Genomic DNA, 16,207 nt, shown 5'->3' on the forward strand with positions numbered 1-16,207 from the left:
CCAGAATTAGGGTTTCACTCTCACACTCTTCTTCCTCCTTTGGTTATGCGTGACGACGCTGTGGTGGCCAGAGGGGCACTGCGGTGGCTACTGCGTTTGTGTGTGGAGCTGCTGGAACAGGTTCTCGGTCTGCTTCTGCGTGAATGACGGTGGTTCTAGTGAGGTGCGTTGCGTTGCGGTGGCTGCGGAACGCGGGTGTAGTGGCGTGAGGGAGGTGCGTTGCGTCGCGGTGGCTGCTGCTGTGCGAATGAAGAAGATGGTGTTGCGGCGGCTGCTTGATGGTTCGTGTTCACGGACTGTGGTGGAGCGCAGGCGGTGATTACTGTTTTGGCTAGTCATGTGCGGACGTGGTTGCTGGTCTGCGGTGGCCATGGTGGTGCGCGAGTGAAGAAGATGCGCGCTGTCACGGTGCTGCGCGTTTCCAGGGCTAGTGTTGCAGTGATGGTGGTGCGCGGAACAAGCTTCGCGGAGGCATGGTGGTGCAGATTCATGGCTGCTTGTGCGAATGGTGCCCGTCACGGTGGTCGGTGGAACAGGTGTCGGAGATGGTGTGAAACTGCTGCAGGTTGTTGGTGCATCGCGGTGGCCGGCGACAAGATGGCGGCGGCGGCTGCCATGGTGATGGAAGGAGAGGAGAAAATTAGGGTTAGGGTTTCATTCTGGGAGATGGTGATGTGGCAAGATTTGATTGGTCTATTTGGTGAGTGGAGGATTATGACACGTGTCAGCTTATGGTTGGCCTGATTTGAAAGGTAGGGATTGCCACATGGCATAATCTGGTTGAGTGGAGTTTAAGTGGTAGGAGGGGTGCAACTTAGTGAAAACTGGGGGTGCAGAACAGGGTTTTTGGTGGTCCACTTTAGAAGGAGTGTGCAAATAAAATTTGGGGGTGCATTTAGCTCCTGATTTATTCTTTTCCAGAATTTCCTGATTTTGGACTTATTTTGTAACTTTGAATATTTCAAAATCATACTATTAATGACCAAAAATAAATTCCAGCTGCATTAACAAACGTTAGAATATCCAATAATATTTTATGCAACTAAAATCAATTTTTACGCCACTTTTACCAAACTTACTCAAGAAATCCAATAATCACAAATCCTAATTAAATCAATCTTTAAGCACAGAAAATTCAATTAAATCCCCAAATTTAAATATTAAATGAGGGCAAAAATTTGAACTCATCACACACCCACACTTATCCTTTTGCACTCCTGGACAAAATTGAACAATTTCAAAACTTTATTCTGAGGTCTTTTATTCCATATTTTTAGTGGATTAAAGAAATGAATACAAATAGAAACAGATCAATCTTCTAGAAATCATGTTGTCATGTACAAACAAATGGATAAAATTATGTTTTTCACACATGAGTTAATCTTTTGAGTTTACAAGATAATCAAATATGAAAGAGAAACACTCAAATTCGCTCAAGTGTTTTGGCTTGTGTTTTCACTCAAAATACCCATGCAAGTAAACACTCTCAATGCTTAGCAAGACTCTAATATTCACTGCCTTCAGAAAACATGCATTCAAAAATCATGAGGGCTTTTCACAGGTTATAATGAGGTCAAGGCAAAGGTTGGGAAAACTTTAGGATTTATGTGTTTTTGAAATAGTAAGGAAGAAAGAATTATGGAGCATATTTTCAAAAACAATCCTTACTTTTTTTTCTCTTTTATCCTTTGTTGCTCTTTTTCAGACAATAATCATTTTTCATTTCAACACTCTGTCATCAACAATTATTTTCCTTTTGCCGTTTTTATAACTTTGTGGGGGGAAATACTCACCCCCACACTTTATTCCTCAACCAATCTCAACATAATCCACTAGCTCCTTCTTTCTCCCTAAGGTAAGGAAAAAAATGTCTTTTTCTTTTTAAGGTTTAGCAATATGCTCAAAACAAGAAAAAGAGGTTAAAGCTCAAGGGGCTACCAATGGATCAATGTCATGGTTAGCTTATTTGGCCAAGTAGCTAAAAACAAGAAATGCCTCAATCATATCAAATCATGCATGTTCACCTAAGATGCAAAACAACAGAATCAAGCTAAACATTTGAGTACAAACAAGACATGATCAAGTCACACAAGAAAAATAGGAATGACACATGGTATTTAATCCTTACAATAAAGCTCAAAACTCACAAGGTCAAAAACTCTTTCACAAAAGATTTATTCCAGAAACTCTCAAATCAACTCAATCAGTAAATCACAAAAACAATCCATTCATAGCACATGACTCTTATTTTCCCAGAATTATGACCGTTCCAATTAGTGAATCAAATCCCAAAATCCAATGTCAATATGTTTTATTGAAAGCATAAACTTTTTTTTTAATAAAAACAAACAGAAAACAAAATTTAGAAAAGAAAGAAAACAAAAATAGAAAACAAAATCAGAAAAGGGGGAAATCTCCCCACACCCCTACACTTTATCCATGCATTGTCCTCAATTTATTCAATATGTATAAAATGCAAAGAAAAAGTATGAAGTGTACTTACCTCCTCAAGGTGGAAGGTATGAGGGAGAAGTCAAGTTCATCCCATCCATCGTCTTATTCAGCATATCTTGATTTTCATTGAATATCCGAAGACGATGCCCATTAACTTTAAAAGTTCTTGCTGAAGATTCTTCCCTGATCTCTAATGCTCCATAAGGGAAGACTTCTATAACAATGTATGGTCCTTCCCAAGTAGAGCGCAACTTACCACTCATGTGACCAAGCTTGGATTTGTATAGTAACACCTTCTGGCCTACCTTGAAATCCTTTCTAGCCACAAGCTTTTGGTCATGGAACTTCTTGGTTTTCTCTTTGTAGAACTTTGAGTTTTCATAGGCTGCAAGCCTAATCTCCTCTAGTTCTTGCAACTGAAGTTTTCGCTCATTTCCTGCTTCTCCCAAATCCAAGTTGCATGCTTTCACGGCCCAATAGGCCCGATGTTCAATCTCCACAGGTAGATGACAAGCCTTTCTAAAAACCACCCTGAAAGGAAACATACCTATAGGTGTTTTGTAGGCTGTCCTGTGTGCCCAAAGTGCATCTTTCAATCTTGTGGCCCAATCCTTTCGACTAGGCTTCACTACTTTCTCTAATATCTTTTTAATCTCCCTGTTAGAGATCTTTGCTTGCCCATTAGTTTGGGGGTGATATGGTGTAGCAATGCGATGTGTCACCCCATACTTCTTCAACATGTTCTCAAGTAGCCTATTACAGAAATGAGTCCCCTGGTCACTGATGATGGCTCGTGGTATCCCAAATCTGCAAAAAATGTTAGACCTGACAAAACTCATAACAACTCGAGAATCATTAGTCCTTGTAGCTATGGCTTCCACCCATTTGGAGACATAGTCTACAGCAAGCAAAATATAAGAAAACCCAAAAGAAGGAGGAAAATGACCCATAAAATCAATACCCCAAATATCAAATACCTCACAATATAGCATGGGTTGTTGAGGAATTTTGATGAAGGATTATCTTGTTCCCTTTTAGAGTTATGAATATGGTGAAGTTGTTTAAGAAAGCTTTTTGAAAATTCCCACTGGACATTAAGATAGCATGCTATCTAGATGTGAAGGTTCATTTCTCAAGCTCATGAAAGGAAGAAGAGAGTTGGATTCAAGCTTAAACACACACGGCAATAACAACACTAAAGAGCAAAATGAAAGAAGAAACAATAAAAATGGAAAGCATAGAAGATGAAGAATGGAAGAAGCACGCCACTCATAGGGGGGGATCTAAGCCAACCAAGCCCTAGAGATGAGTGATGGTGCCGCCACTTGCAAGCAAGATAAGGCAAAGGTGAGTTCACTTCTAGGAAGGAGAGCTCACGAAAATTTAAAGGTTGAAACACAATAGTTTAGAAACAAAATGATCAACCCTTTTACAAGACAAGGAGCACCCTTTAAATAGGAGTTCATAGGGGTCCTTTAGCAAATACAAAAACATGAAAAAGGATTAACTAGCAAACCCTAAACCTAATGTGAGAGTGAGTGATGAGTCATTATTTTCTTCCATTTCACTAGCCTTTGTGTACCCATTAGACAGTTGATTAGTGCTTAATTGTTCATCATTAGAGTGTTTTTCATCTGTTGGGCTTTATTGGGCCACTATTCCGAATTTGGACTAATTTCACATTATTTGGCCTAATTTTTGTTTTTAATTATTTTTAGGTATTTGGGTGAAGCAATTTTGGAGCTTGGACATTAATATTTAGTTGAAGAAACTTTCCACATCATTGCCACATCATTTCCATGTCATTTCCACGTCAGCAAAGTCAATGGGTCAACATTTGAGGCCCAGAGTGGCATTTTTGTAATTCTGCAGCTCATAATGGCAGTTTTGTAATTCTGAGTGGCATGTGTGATATGACCACGAATTAGGTCTGCATGAGTAGGAGGCAGCCGCTCCATCATCTTCAACCTCTCTTCAAAACCTCCATTTTCGTTCTCCAAGCTTCCATGGACGTCCCCCTTGCGGTTTTTCACGTTTTTGGCTCATTTTTACCGTTTTTATGCATCTTTGACAGCACCCATTGAGGGTTTTACGTTTTGAATTCGTTTTCTTGCTTGGGCAGTTCGTTTTGTGGGTTTTATTGACTTGGAACAATACCCATTCATGGGGTTTTCGCATTTATATATGATATCACCGTTTTGCATTCCATTTAAGCTTTGAAATCTCAATTTTTGCTCTTAAATTGCGTTTTCAGATTTGATAGTTAGGGTTCTTGGTTCTGATTTTTGTGATTTCAGTTTTGAAGTGTTTAATTACTCATTTCCATGTCTAGCTAAATTCGTGTATTGACTCCTTGATGAAAAATGCAATGAAGCTTTGAGGTTGTGCTTGTTTTGTGAAATCTGCCATGTTTTGTTCTGAATTCGTGGAATGCATGTGGTGAATCTGTCAATGCTTAATTTACAGAGTAATTGCATGTGTTTTGTTTAAGATACGTTCATGCTTAATGTATGTAGCTTGGCTGTCACGAATTTAAGGATGCGTGCATTGCTTAATTTCATAATGAAGCTAGATTGTAATTTTCGCTTAGTGAATTATTATCTAGTGGATTGAGACAAGGCAGGGTTGGTGTTAATTTGGTGGCCTATGATAAGTGAAATTGCGTTTGAATCAGGGATGTCAATACGATTTTAGTCACTGTAGCATTTAAATTAATCTACTGATTAGAATTCTGAATCTGTCTGCCAACCCCCCCCCCCTTTGTTTTATTGTTGTGTTCATTTGGAAAATTCGCTTTGAATGAATATATTGGTCGTTGGGAGACGACTTGGTTCACTTTCATGTACTGCATTTAATATGTTTTAATTTGGTGGGGTACGACCTCTATCAAATTTGGCGCCGTTGCCGGGGACCAATCGTTTCGTTCATAGTAAAATTTCCAGTGTGTTTGTGTTTTGTGTTTTGGTGTGTGTGTGTAGTTCAAGTGTGGTTGAGTTGGTATATGTTCATTGTGATGTTAATGTTGTGTTAAGTTCAGTGCCTGTTTCCATTCCTGTGTGTTTCTGTGTAGTGTAGTGAATAGTGTCGCGGCGCGCATGAATAGTGTCATTTGTAGTAGTGAATAGTGTCGCCGGTTTGCAAACTCAGATTCTCCAGAAAATGCCATTTTCTACATTTCAGCAATGTTTTTTGTGATTTTTCTTCATTTTGCTTACTTTTGAAAAATTGAAAAAAATACTTGTGCTTTGAGTTTTGATCTAGTTTTTTTTGTGCTTCTGTTTGACCACTCAAAGGAATATCCTACCAATTTTCAAGTCATTTGATGGTCGTTTGAGTATACTTGTAGTTATACCCTTTGTTATGCCAATATCACTACAGTTAGTGCTTTTTGGTGCATGACTAGGGGAAACCCAAGTGAATTACAACCATTTGACCCTGAAATTGATAGGACATTCCACAGAGGAAGTAGGCATCCTAGGAATCCATCTTTGCATGCTGAATATACAGTGACATTTCCTGATTCTTTTGATTCTCATCACATTCCTGACACTTCTCATTCTTTGCATTTTGAGCATACTGTATATTCTGAGCATTTTCAATCTGATAACATGGCTCAACCTCCTCCACCTCATGAGAAAACCATGAGTGAGCTCACTGCACCAGAGTTCACTTATGATAGTTTATGCATACAATACCCTGAGGAGGAGGTTCCATATGTGCTGAAAACTGGTTTAATACACTTGTTGCCAAATTTCCATGGTCTTGCAGGTGAGGACCCGTGCAAACACTTGAAGCAGTTTCATGTCATCTGTTCCACCATGAAGCCTGCAGATGTACAAGAGGACCATGTATACTTGAAGGCTTTCCCTCATTCTTTGGAGGGTAATGCGAAAGACTGGTTGTACTACCTAGCACCCAGGTCCATCACAAGCTGGGATGACCTGAAGAGATTGTTCCTTGCCAAGTTCTTTCCTGCTTCAAGGACAACAGCCATACGGAAGGAGATTTCTGGCATCAAGCAGCAATCTGGGGAGACCCTTTATGAGTATTTGGAGAGGTTCAAGAATCTCTGTTCAAGCTGTCCACACCATCAGATTTCTGAACATCTCCTCCTGCAGTATTTTTATGAAGGCTTGCACCACATGGATCGAAATATGATTTATGCCGCAAGTGGTGGTGCCCTTGGTAACATAACCCCAGCTGCAGCCAGACAACTGATAGAGAACATGGCTTCAAATTCTCAACAATTTGGCACAAGGAGTGATGCCATAGTTGTTAGAGGTGTTCATGATGTAGGAGCAGCCGAGTACACAAAGTAGTTGGAAAGTAAGATTGATGCTCTTACTACACTGGTCAATCAACTTGCTTCCAATCAGAGAGCTCCAGCTGCAAGAGTTTGTGGCCTTTGTACATCTGTTGATCATTTTACAGACTCTTGCACAGCATTGCAACAACAGGCTTCTTCTTCTACACCAGTGGATACCCCTCAGGCCTATGCAACAAATATTTTCAACAACAATAGGCCCCAACAGCAACAACAAAACCACCATGATTTGTCAACCAACAGATATAATCCAGGATGGAGGAATCACCCTAATTTGAGATGGGGAAACCAGGGTAACCAGCAGCCCTAACAATTTCAAAATGTGCAACCACCTCCACAACAAAGAGTTGCACCTACACCACAAGCTGCTCCTGTTCCACCTGTACCCACACCAGCTCCTGCTGCAGCACCTGCACCTTCTTCTTCTACTTCATTGGAGGAGTTAGTCAGGATGATGACCCTTCAAAATATGCAATTTCAGCAGGAGACTAGGGCCTCAATCCAGGGTTTGACAAATCAAATGGGGCAGATGGCCACTCAGCTAAACCAGGCACAGGCTCAGAATTCTGACAAGCTTCCATCACAGACGGTGGAAAATCCTAGGAATGTGAGTGCCATTACTTTGAGATCTGGGAAGAACATTGAAGTTCCCACTTCCGAGCCTACACCTCCAAAGGAAGCCGACCCTGCCACACTTCAGAGAAAGCGTGATGCTCATGCAGCTGGTCCTTCCACATCTGGTGCGACTTCTACACCTTCCACCTCTACTGTTGCACCTTCCATACCTTTTCCTTTCCCTCCAAGAGCCATTCCAAGCAAAAAGATGGAAGAGGTTGATAAAGAGATCTTAGAAACTTTCAGGAAGGTGGAGGTCAACATACCTCTGTTGGATGCCATTAAACAGATTCCCAGATATGCAAAGTTCTTGAAGGAGCTATGCACGCACAAAAGGAGGCTGAAGGGAAACGAAAAGATCAGCATGGGCAGAAACGTGTTAGCATTGATAGGTAAATCTGTTCCTCAGATTCCTGAGAAGTGCAAGGACCCAGGTACATTTTGTGTACCTTGCATCATAGGTAACAATAAATTTGAAAATGCAATGCTTGATCTTGGTGCTTCAATAAATGTAATGCCTCTGTCTATTTTTAAATCTCTTTCTCTTGGACCCCTGCAACCTACGGGTGTGGTGATTCAGTTGGCAAATAGAAGTGTTGCCCACCCCGCAGGTTTGGTTGATGATGTTTTGGTTCGTGTTGGTGAATTGATTTTCCCTGCTGATTTTTACATTCTTGACATGGAAGAGGGATTTTCACATGGTTCTGCACCAATCATTTTAGGCAAACCATTTTTGAAAACTGCACGAACCAAAATTGATGTCCATGCAGGTACTTTGTCCATGGAGTTTGATGATATTGTTGTGCGATTCAACATTCTGGATGCCATGAAACATCCTTCTGAGGATCATTCTGTTTTTCACGTGGATATTATTGATGATGCTGTTGATGGATTGATTTCTGATTTTCACTCTTTGCATACATTAAAACATTCATCCGTGTCTGAGTTATCTGAATTTGCATGCATTGATGTTCTTGATTCTGATTCTGCTTCTGATTCTGCTGATGCTGAATATGATGTGGATAATATTGAATCTAATGAGTTTGACTCTCTGGATGTTGTACCTATTCACTTTGATGTTATACAATCAGGTTGCACTAACCATGTTGCAAGAAGTACACATGCATCTGATTGTTATGCTCAGGTACAAGCTGTGGAACCCATTTCTCCCTCCCTTCTGGTTCCTGATATTCAGCCAGCATCCAGTAGTACTCCAGAGTTAAAACCACTGCCAGACAACCTCAAGTATGTCTACTTAGAGGAGGAGAACAAACTGCCTGTCATCATTTCCACCTCCCTTACTGCTGAATAAGAGCAGAGGTTGTTGCAAGTTCTTAAGAAGCATAAGAAGGCAATTGGATGGACATTAGCTGACATCCCTGGTATTAGCCCATCAACATGCATGCACAGGATATTGTTGGAAGATGGAGCAAAGCCAGTGAGACAGCCACAGAGGCGACTCAACCCTGTCATCTCGGATGTTGTAAAGAAGGAGGTGACCAAGCTTCTACAAGCTGGGATCATCTACCCCATTTCTGACAGTCAGTGGGTTAGCCCCATCCATGTTGTTCCAAAGAAGACTGGCCTCACTGTAGTCAAGAACGAAAAAGAGGAGCTAATTCCAACAAGAGTGCAAAACAGTTGGAGGGTTTGCATTGACTACAGAAGGCTAAATCAAGAAACCAGAAAAGACCACTTCCCCCTGCCTTTTATTGATCAGATGCTTGAGCGCTTGGCAGGTAAGTCCCATTATTGCTTTCTTGATGGGTTTTCTGGTTATTTTCAAATTCACATTCCACCTGAGGACCAAGAGAAAACCACATTCACCTGCCCCTTTGGCACTTTTGCCTATAGGAGGATGCCGTTTGGCCTATGCAATGCCCCTGGCACATTCCAGCGGCGCATGCTTAGCATTTTTAGCGATTTTCTTGAAAAATGCATAGAGGTGTTTATGGACGACTTTACTGTATATGGGTCCTCATTTGATGCATGTTTGGATAGTTTGGACAGAGTTTTAAACAGGTGATCCAATCTAACCTTGTTCTCAATTTTGAGAAATGTCATTTCATGGTAGAACAAGGCATAGTATTGGGGCACATAATTTCAAAAAAGGGCATTGAAGTTGACCCTGCCAAGATCTCAATTATTTCACAATTGCCTTACCCCTCTTCTGTGCGAGAGGTTCGTTCTTTTCTTGGCCATGCAGGGTTTTACAGGCGCTTCATTCAAGACTTCAGTAAGAAGGCCCTCCCACTGTCCAACCTATTGCAAAAGGATGTTGACTTCATCTTTGATGAAGGATGCAAAGAGGCTTTTGATTGCCTCAAGAAGGCCCTGACCACAACTCCAATCATTCAGGCGCCCGACTGGACAGCGCCATTTGAGCTTATGTGTGATGCATCCAACTATGCATTAGGGGCTGTTCTAGCTCAAAGGATTGATAAGCAGCCGAGGGTAATCTACTACGCCTCCAGGACATTAGATGTTGCCCAATCAAATTACACCACAACAGAAAAAGAGCTCCTTGCGGTAGTTTTTGCACTTGAAAAGTTTCGATCTTATCTGCTTGGTTCTCCTGTTGTTGTGTTTACTGACCATGCAGCTCTTAAGTACTTGTTGAAGAAGGCAGAATCAAAACCTCGGCTGATAAGATGGATGCTCTGGCTCCAAGAATTTGATTTGGAGATCCGTGATAGGAGCGGAGCACAAAACCTGGTTGCAGACCACCTAAGCAGGATTGAGAGGTCTACTGATGATGCTTCACCGATCCGGGATGACTTTCCCGATGAAAGTTTGTTGACACTCTCTACTTCTTCCTCACCTTGGTTTGCTAACATTGTTAATTATCTTGCTGCTTCTGTTTTTCCTCCCTTAGCATCCAGAGCTCAATGTGATAAACTCAAGAGCGATGCTAGGTATTACATTTGGGATGACCCCTATCTGTGGAAAATGTGCAGTGATCAGGTTACCAGGAGATGCATTCCGGACCATGAGATTGACTCGGTCCTCAAATTTTGTCATTCATCTGCACCTGGTGGTCACCTTGGCACACAAAGGACAGCTCGTAAGGTGCTAGATTGCGGATTTTATTGGCCCACCATCTTCAAAGATGCGTGGAGGATTTGTAGCACATGTGAGGAATGCCAACGAGCAGGAGGAGCCATTTCTTGGAGACAACAAATGCCTCAACAACCCATGCTATTTTGTGAGGTGTTTGACATCTGGGGTATAGATTTCATGGGCCCTTTCCCTGTCTCTTTTGGTTTCACTTACATCTTGCTTGCTGTTGATTATGTTTCAAAATGGGTGGAAGCCAAAGCCACTAGAACTAATGATGCTCGAGTTGTTGTGGATTTTGTTAGGTCTCACATATTTTGCAGGTTTGGAGTTCCTCGAGCTATTGTTAGTGACCAAGGCACCCATTTTTGCAACAGATCCTTGGGGGTTTTGCTTCAAAAGTATGGGGTTGTGCACAAACTTTCTACACCATATCACCCCCAAACTAATGGGCAAGCTGAGATCTCAAACAGAGAAATAAAGAGGATCTTGGAGAAGATTGTGCAGCCCAACAGGAAGGATTGGAGCAATAGACTTGAGGACGCTCTATGGGCTCACAGGACTGCTTACAAGGCACCTATAGGGATGTCTCCTTATCGGATTATCTTTGGTAAGCCATGCCACCTTCCAGTGGAGATAGAGCATCGAGCCTACTGGGCTGTCAAGTCATGCAACTTCTCTCTTGATCAAGCTAGGGAGGAAAGGAAGCTGCAGTTGAACGAGTTGGATGAGATCCGCTTGGAGGCATATCAGAACTCTATGTTCTACAAGGAGAAGACCAAGAGATTCCATGATAGCTCCATTGCTAGAAAGGAGTTTGTTGTTGGTCAGCAAGTTTTACTGTATAACTCCAGACTTGGACTCATGGGGGGTAAGTTGAGATCAAAGTGGATTGGTCCTTTTGTTGTCACTAATGTTTATCCTTATGGTGCAGTTGAAATCAAAAGCCAGTCCACAGATAAGAGCTTCAAAGTGAATGGGCATCGTCTTAAGCCATTCCTCAGCAATCCTGCCTTGGTGGATACTGTTGTGGAGGAAACTTCCCTGCTTGACCCCACTACTGTTTCACCATGATTCAGGGAGTTTTCTTTCCCCTTCTTTTTTACTTTTATTGTACTTGTCCAGGTTTGTCTGTCTGTTGTTGTTTTCGTTTGTTTATTCCTTTTTGTTAATTTGTGTTAGTTAGTGTTATGTTTTTGCTTTCTGTTTGGAACACTCACTTCACTTTTGGAGGATGAGTTGTTGGTTATTCTGTGAACTGATATCCTTGCTTTGTCTTTGCATGTCAAGTTGCTTTTGGAATTGTTTTATCCTGTGTGAGAATTTGAGCCACTCTCTGTTCTTTGTTGTGTGATACCGCCTCTTGAATGCTTGCACAGTGGCCTTGGCTTGACTCTTTCTTATACTTTCTTGATACACATGCATGTTGGGATATGATTTAGGCAATTTTGTTTTGTGAGCCTATAGCCAGATGAGCCTACCTTGAACTATTTCTGTTGATACCCCTTTTTGAGCCTGCATACCCTTTCATTGTTCTACAGCTCATTACAAGCCCTTAGCCTGAAAAACCATGATTAATCCTACCTTAGGAAATTTTGGAGCTTTGGAATTGTTTTGGGAATGGGTGCTCAATTAAGTGTGGTCGCGCACAACAAGTGTGGTTGTGCGCGCACTTGTTGTTGGTTGGTTCTTGGAATTGCTCATTTGTACACCAAAGTGGGATTTCAAAATCGTTGTTTCTCTGCATGTTCTTTGTATAGAAAAAAAAAGAGAGAAAACAAAAAGAAAAGAAAAGAGAATAAAGAAAAGAAATAAAAGGGAGTTTGAATTTGAGCATTGTGTGAGAACCGAAGTTGGAAGTGTTGGTGTTTGGGATTACTTTCATGATTGATTGAGACTTATTCCCCATTGCTCCTCTATTTCCTTGGTTGCTTAGCTACTTATCCATATGTTCCACACCTTGTCCTCAGCCCCATTACAACCTTGAAAAGTCCTTCTGCTCTTGACCTACATGTGTTTCTGGTTTGGTTGTTTGTTCTAGAGGCTTGCCAAGTCTGTTTGATGTTTGTTTTTAGGGGTGCTTTGAGAGTAAACAGTAGCCTAGAGATTTGAGTGATACAGTGCATATTTCGTGAGGTTATGTTGCTTTCAATTCTCTCCTTAAGCTGAACTGAGTACTTGACATGTTTTGAACTGCTTGGATGATGTTCACGGATACCTTGCAGCTTTGAATCCTTCTGTGTTAGATGTGTTTCCATTTGTCTGTGTCGAGTCCGTTTGTCATGTGTCTGTTTGTCTTGTGTCTTTTTGTCTCTCTTGTTATGTTTGTGATGTCCTTGCTTTGCTTTACTCTTTAATTTTGCCCAGGAGTGCAAAAGGGTAAATGTGGTCGATTTTGATGAGTCATTATTTTCTTCCATTTCACTAGCCTTTGTGTACCCATTAGACAGTTGATTAGTGCTTAATTGTTCATCATTAGAGTGTTTTTCATCTGTTGGGCTTTATTGGGCCACTGTTCCGAATTTGGACTAATTTCACATTATTTGGCCTAATTTTTGTTTTTAATTATTTTTAGGTATTTGGGTGAAGCAATTTTGGAGCTTGGACATTAATATTTAGTTGAAGAAACTTTCCACATCATTGCCACATCATTTCCATGTCATTTCCACGTCAGCAAAGTCAATGGGTCAACATTTGAGGCCCAGAGTGGCATTTTTGTAATTCTACGGCTCATAATGGCAGTTTTGTAATTCTGAGTGGCATGGGTGATATGACCACGAATTAGGTCTGCATGAGTAGGAGGCAGCCGCTCCATCATCTTCAACCTCTCTTCAAAACCTCCATTTTCGTTCTCCAAGCTTCCATGGACGTCTCCCTTGCGGTTTTTCACGTTTTTGGCTCATTTTTACCATTTTTATGCATCTTTGACAGCACCCATTGAGGATTTTACGTTTTGAATTCGTTTTCTTGCTTGGGCAGTTCGTTTTGTGGGTTTTATTGACTTGGAACAATACCCATTCATGGGGTTTTCGCATTTATATATGATATCACCGTTTTACATTCCATTTAAGCTTTGAAATCTCAATTTTTGCTCTTAAATTGCGTTTTCAGATTTGATAGTTAGGGTTCTTGGTTCTGATTTTTGTGATTTCAGTTTTGAAGTGTTTAATTACTCATTTCCATGTCTAGCTAAATTCGTGTATGGACTCCTTGATGAAAAATGCAATGAAGCTTTGAGGTTGTGCTTGTTTTGTGAAATCTGCCATGTTTTGTTCTGAATTCGTGGAATGCATGTGGTGAATCTGTCAATGCTTAATTTACAGAGTAATTGCATGTGTTTTGTTTAAGATACGTTCATGCTTAATGTATGTAGCTTGGCTGTCACGAATTTAAGGATGCGTGCATTGCTTAATTGCATAATGAAGCTAGATTGTAATTTTCACTTAGTGAATTATTATCTAGTGGATTGAGACAAGGCAGGGTTGGTGTTAATTTGGTGGCCTATGATAAGTGAAATTGCGTTTGAATCAGGGATGTCAATACGGTTTTAGTCACTGTAGCATTTAAATTAATCTACTGATTAGAATTCTGAATCTGTCTGCCAACCCCCCCCTGTGTTTTATTGTTGTGTTCATCTGGAAAATTCGCTTTGAATGAATATATTGGTCGTTGGGAGACGACTTGGTTCACTTTCATGTACTGCATTTAATATGTTTTAATTTGGTGGGGTACGACCTCTATCAGTGAGTCTTGGCCAAGTGAAGGGAGATGATTGGTGGAGGCATTCCCATGAGGATTCTAGGCCAAAAGAGGAAGGAGACCAAGTGACCTTCTAAGGCATAAACCACAAAGGCAAAAGGAGACAAGGTACATGTCTACTTTTGCTTTTGCTTTATGCTTTTTGTTTTCCTCTCTCTTCCACTTCATCCAATTGCTCCAATCACCAAGTGCCACCTAGCCATGCTCTACTTTCTCTTAATTACCTACAAAACAAGACAAACAAGGATTAGCATGTTGGTTTAAGTTAATCTAATCTTGGTCAAAGGTCAACTTTGGATCTAAGTCAACAAGTCAACCAAAATAAATCAACTAGAAACCAACTTAGGGAATTCAAACTAAAGTAATGCAAAACAAAGATAAAGGTGATGGAATAGAAGACTCCCCTCTAGACATGCTTCTAGTGATCCTTCTTGATGGAGCTTCTAAGGAGATGGTCATGCCTTCATCATCCTCCCCTTCTTGGAGAGAATTCGACCACGAATTCTTAAACCCTACATCAAAAGGAGAAAGGTCACAAACATTAAATGAGTTACTTATGTTGTAGCTTGGGGGTAAGTCTAACTCATAAGCATTGTTGTTAATTCTCCTAATGACTTGAAAGGGGCCATCCCCTTTAGGGAGGAGCTTAGACTTCCTTTGAGTAGGGAATCTCTCCTTTCTCAAGTGAAGCCAAACCCAATCTCCCTCTTGGAAGATGACTTCCTTTCTTCCCTTATTACCATCCTCTTGTTGTTTCTTAACTCTCCTCTCAATGGTTTCCTTAACTTGTGAATGCAAGTCTTGGATGTACTTGGCTTTGGTCTCACCATCTTGGCAAGTCCATGCCTCATGAGTGGGTAGGGGAAGAAGGTCTAAGGGAGTTAGGGGATTGAACCCATACACAACCTCAAAAGGGGAATGAGAAGTAGTGGAATGCACAACCCTATTGTAGGCAAACTCTATGTGGGGAAGAAGTTCCTCCCATTCTCTAATGTTTTGCACTATCATACATCTTAGCATTTGCCCTAGGGTTCTATTAACCACCTCGGTTTGGCCATCACTTTGGGGATGACAAGTGGTGGAGAAAAGAAGCTTGGTGCCAAGTTTACCCCACAAGGTTCTCCAAAAATGGCTTAGGAACTTAGAGTCCCTATCACTTACAATGGACCTAGGTAGGCCATGTAGTCTTACCACTTCCTTGAAGAAAAGATTTGCAATATAAGTTGCATCATCAATCTTATGGCAAGGAATGAAATAGGCCATCTTAGAGAACCTATCCACCACTACAAAAATGGAATCCCTACCTTTTTTGGTCCTTGGGAGACCTAAGACAAAATCCATAGAAATGTCAACCCAAGGCTTGGAAGGGGTAGGCAAGGGGGTGTAAAGACCATGGGGTTGGACTCTAGACTTGGCTTTCATGCATGCTATGCAACCTTTGCAATGCCTATCTACATGCTTCCTCATGTGAGGCCAATAGAAGTGTTCTTTCAAGACTTCCAAAGTCTTGTTTGGCCCAAAATGCCCCATTAATCCTCCCTCATGTGCCTCTCTAATGAGTGAGGCTCTTAAGGAACCTTGGGGAATGCAAAGTCTCTTACCTTTGAAAAGATATTGATTAAGAAGGTAAAAGTCTTTGTAAGCCCCTTGGTGGCACTCACTAAGAATGGGGGAGAAATCAACATCCTTTGGATACAATTCCTTAATATGATGAAAACTAAGAAATTTAGTTTCAAGAATGGAAAGGAGGGAATGCCTTCTTGAAAGTGCATCCGCCACAATGTTAGCCTTTCCTTGCTTATGTTTGATCACATATGGGAATTGTTCTAAGAACTCTACCCACCTAGCATGTCTCTTGTTTAACTTGCCTTGGCTTTTCAAAAATTTGAGTGACTCATGGTCACTATGTATCACAAACTCCTTTGAAAGAAGATAGTGTTGCCAAGTTTGCAAAGTTCTCACAAGAGCATAAAGCTCTTTGTCATAGGTGGAGTAGTT

General features: G+C 41.0%; 1 pseudogene; it reads left to right on the plus strand.

Annotated features, from left to right (window-relative positions):
• The first annotated feature begins 45 nt into the window (after positions 1–45).
• Positions 46–13,513, plus strand: LOC146886376 (uncharacterized; annotated as a pseudogene).
• The last annotated feature ends 2,694 nt before the right edge of the window (positions 13,514–16,207 follow it).

The sequence above is a fragment of the Vigna unguiculata genome, chromosome 5 (assembly GCF_037176805.1).
Source record: "Vigna unguiculata cultivar grain cowpea cultivar isolate G323 ecotype 2 chromosome 5, ASM3717680v1, whole genome shotgun sequence".
Lineage (NCBI taxonomy): Eukaryota > Viridiplantae > Streptophyta > Magnoliopsida > Fabales > Fabaceae > Vigna > Vigna unguiculata.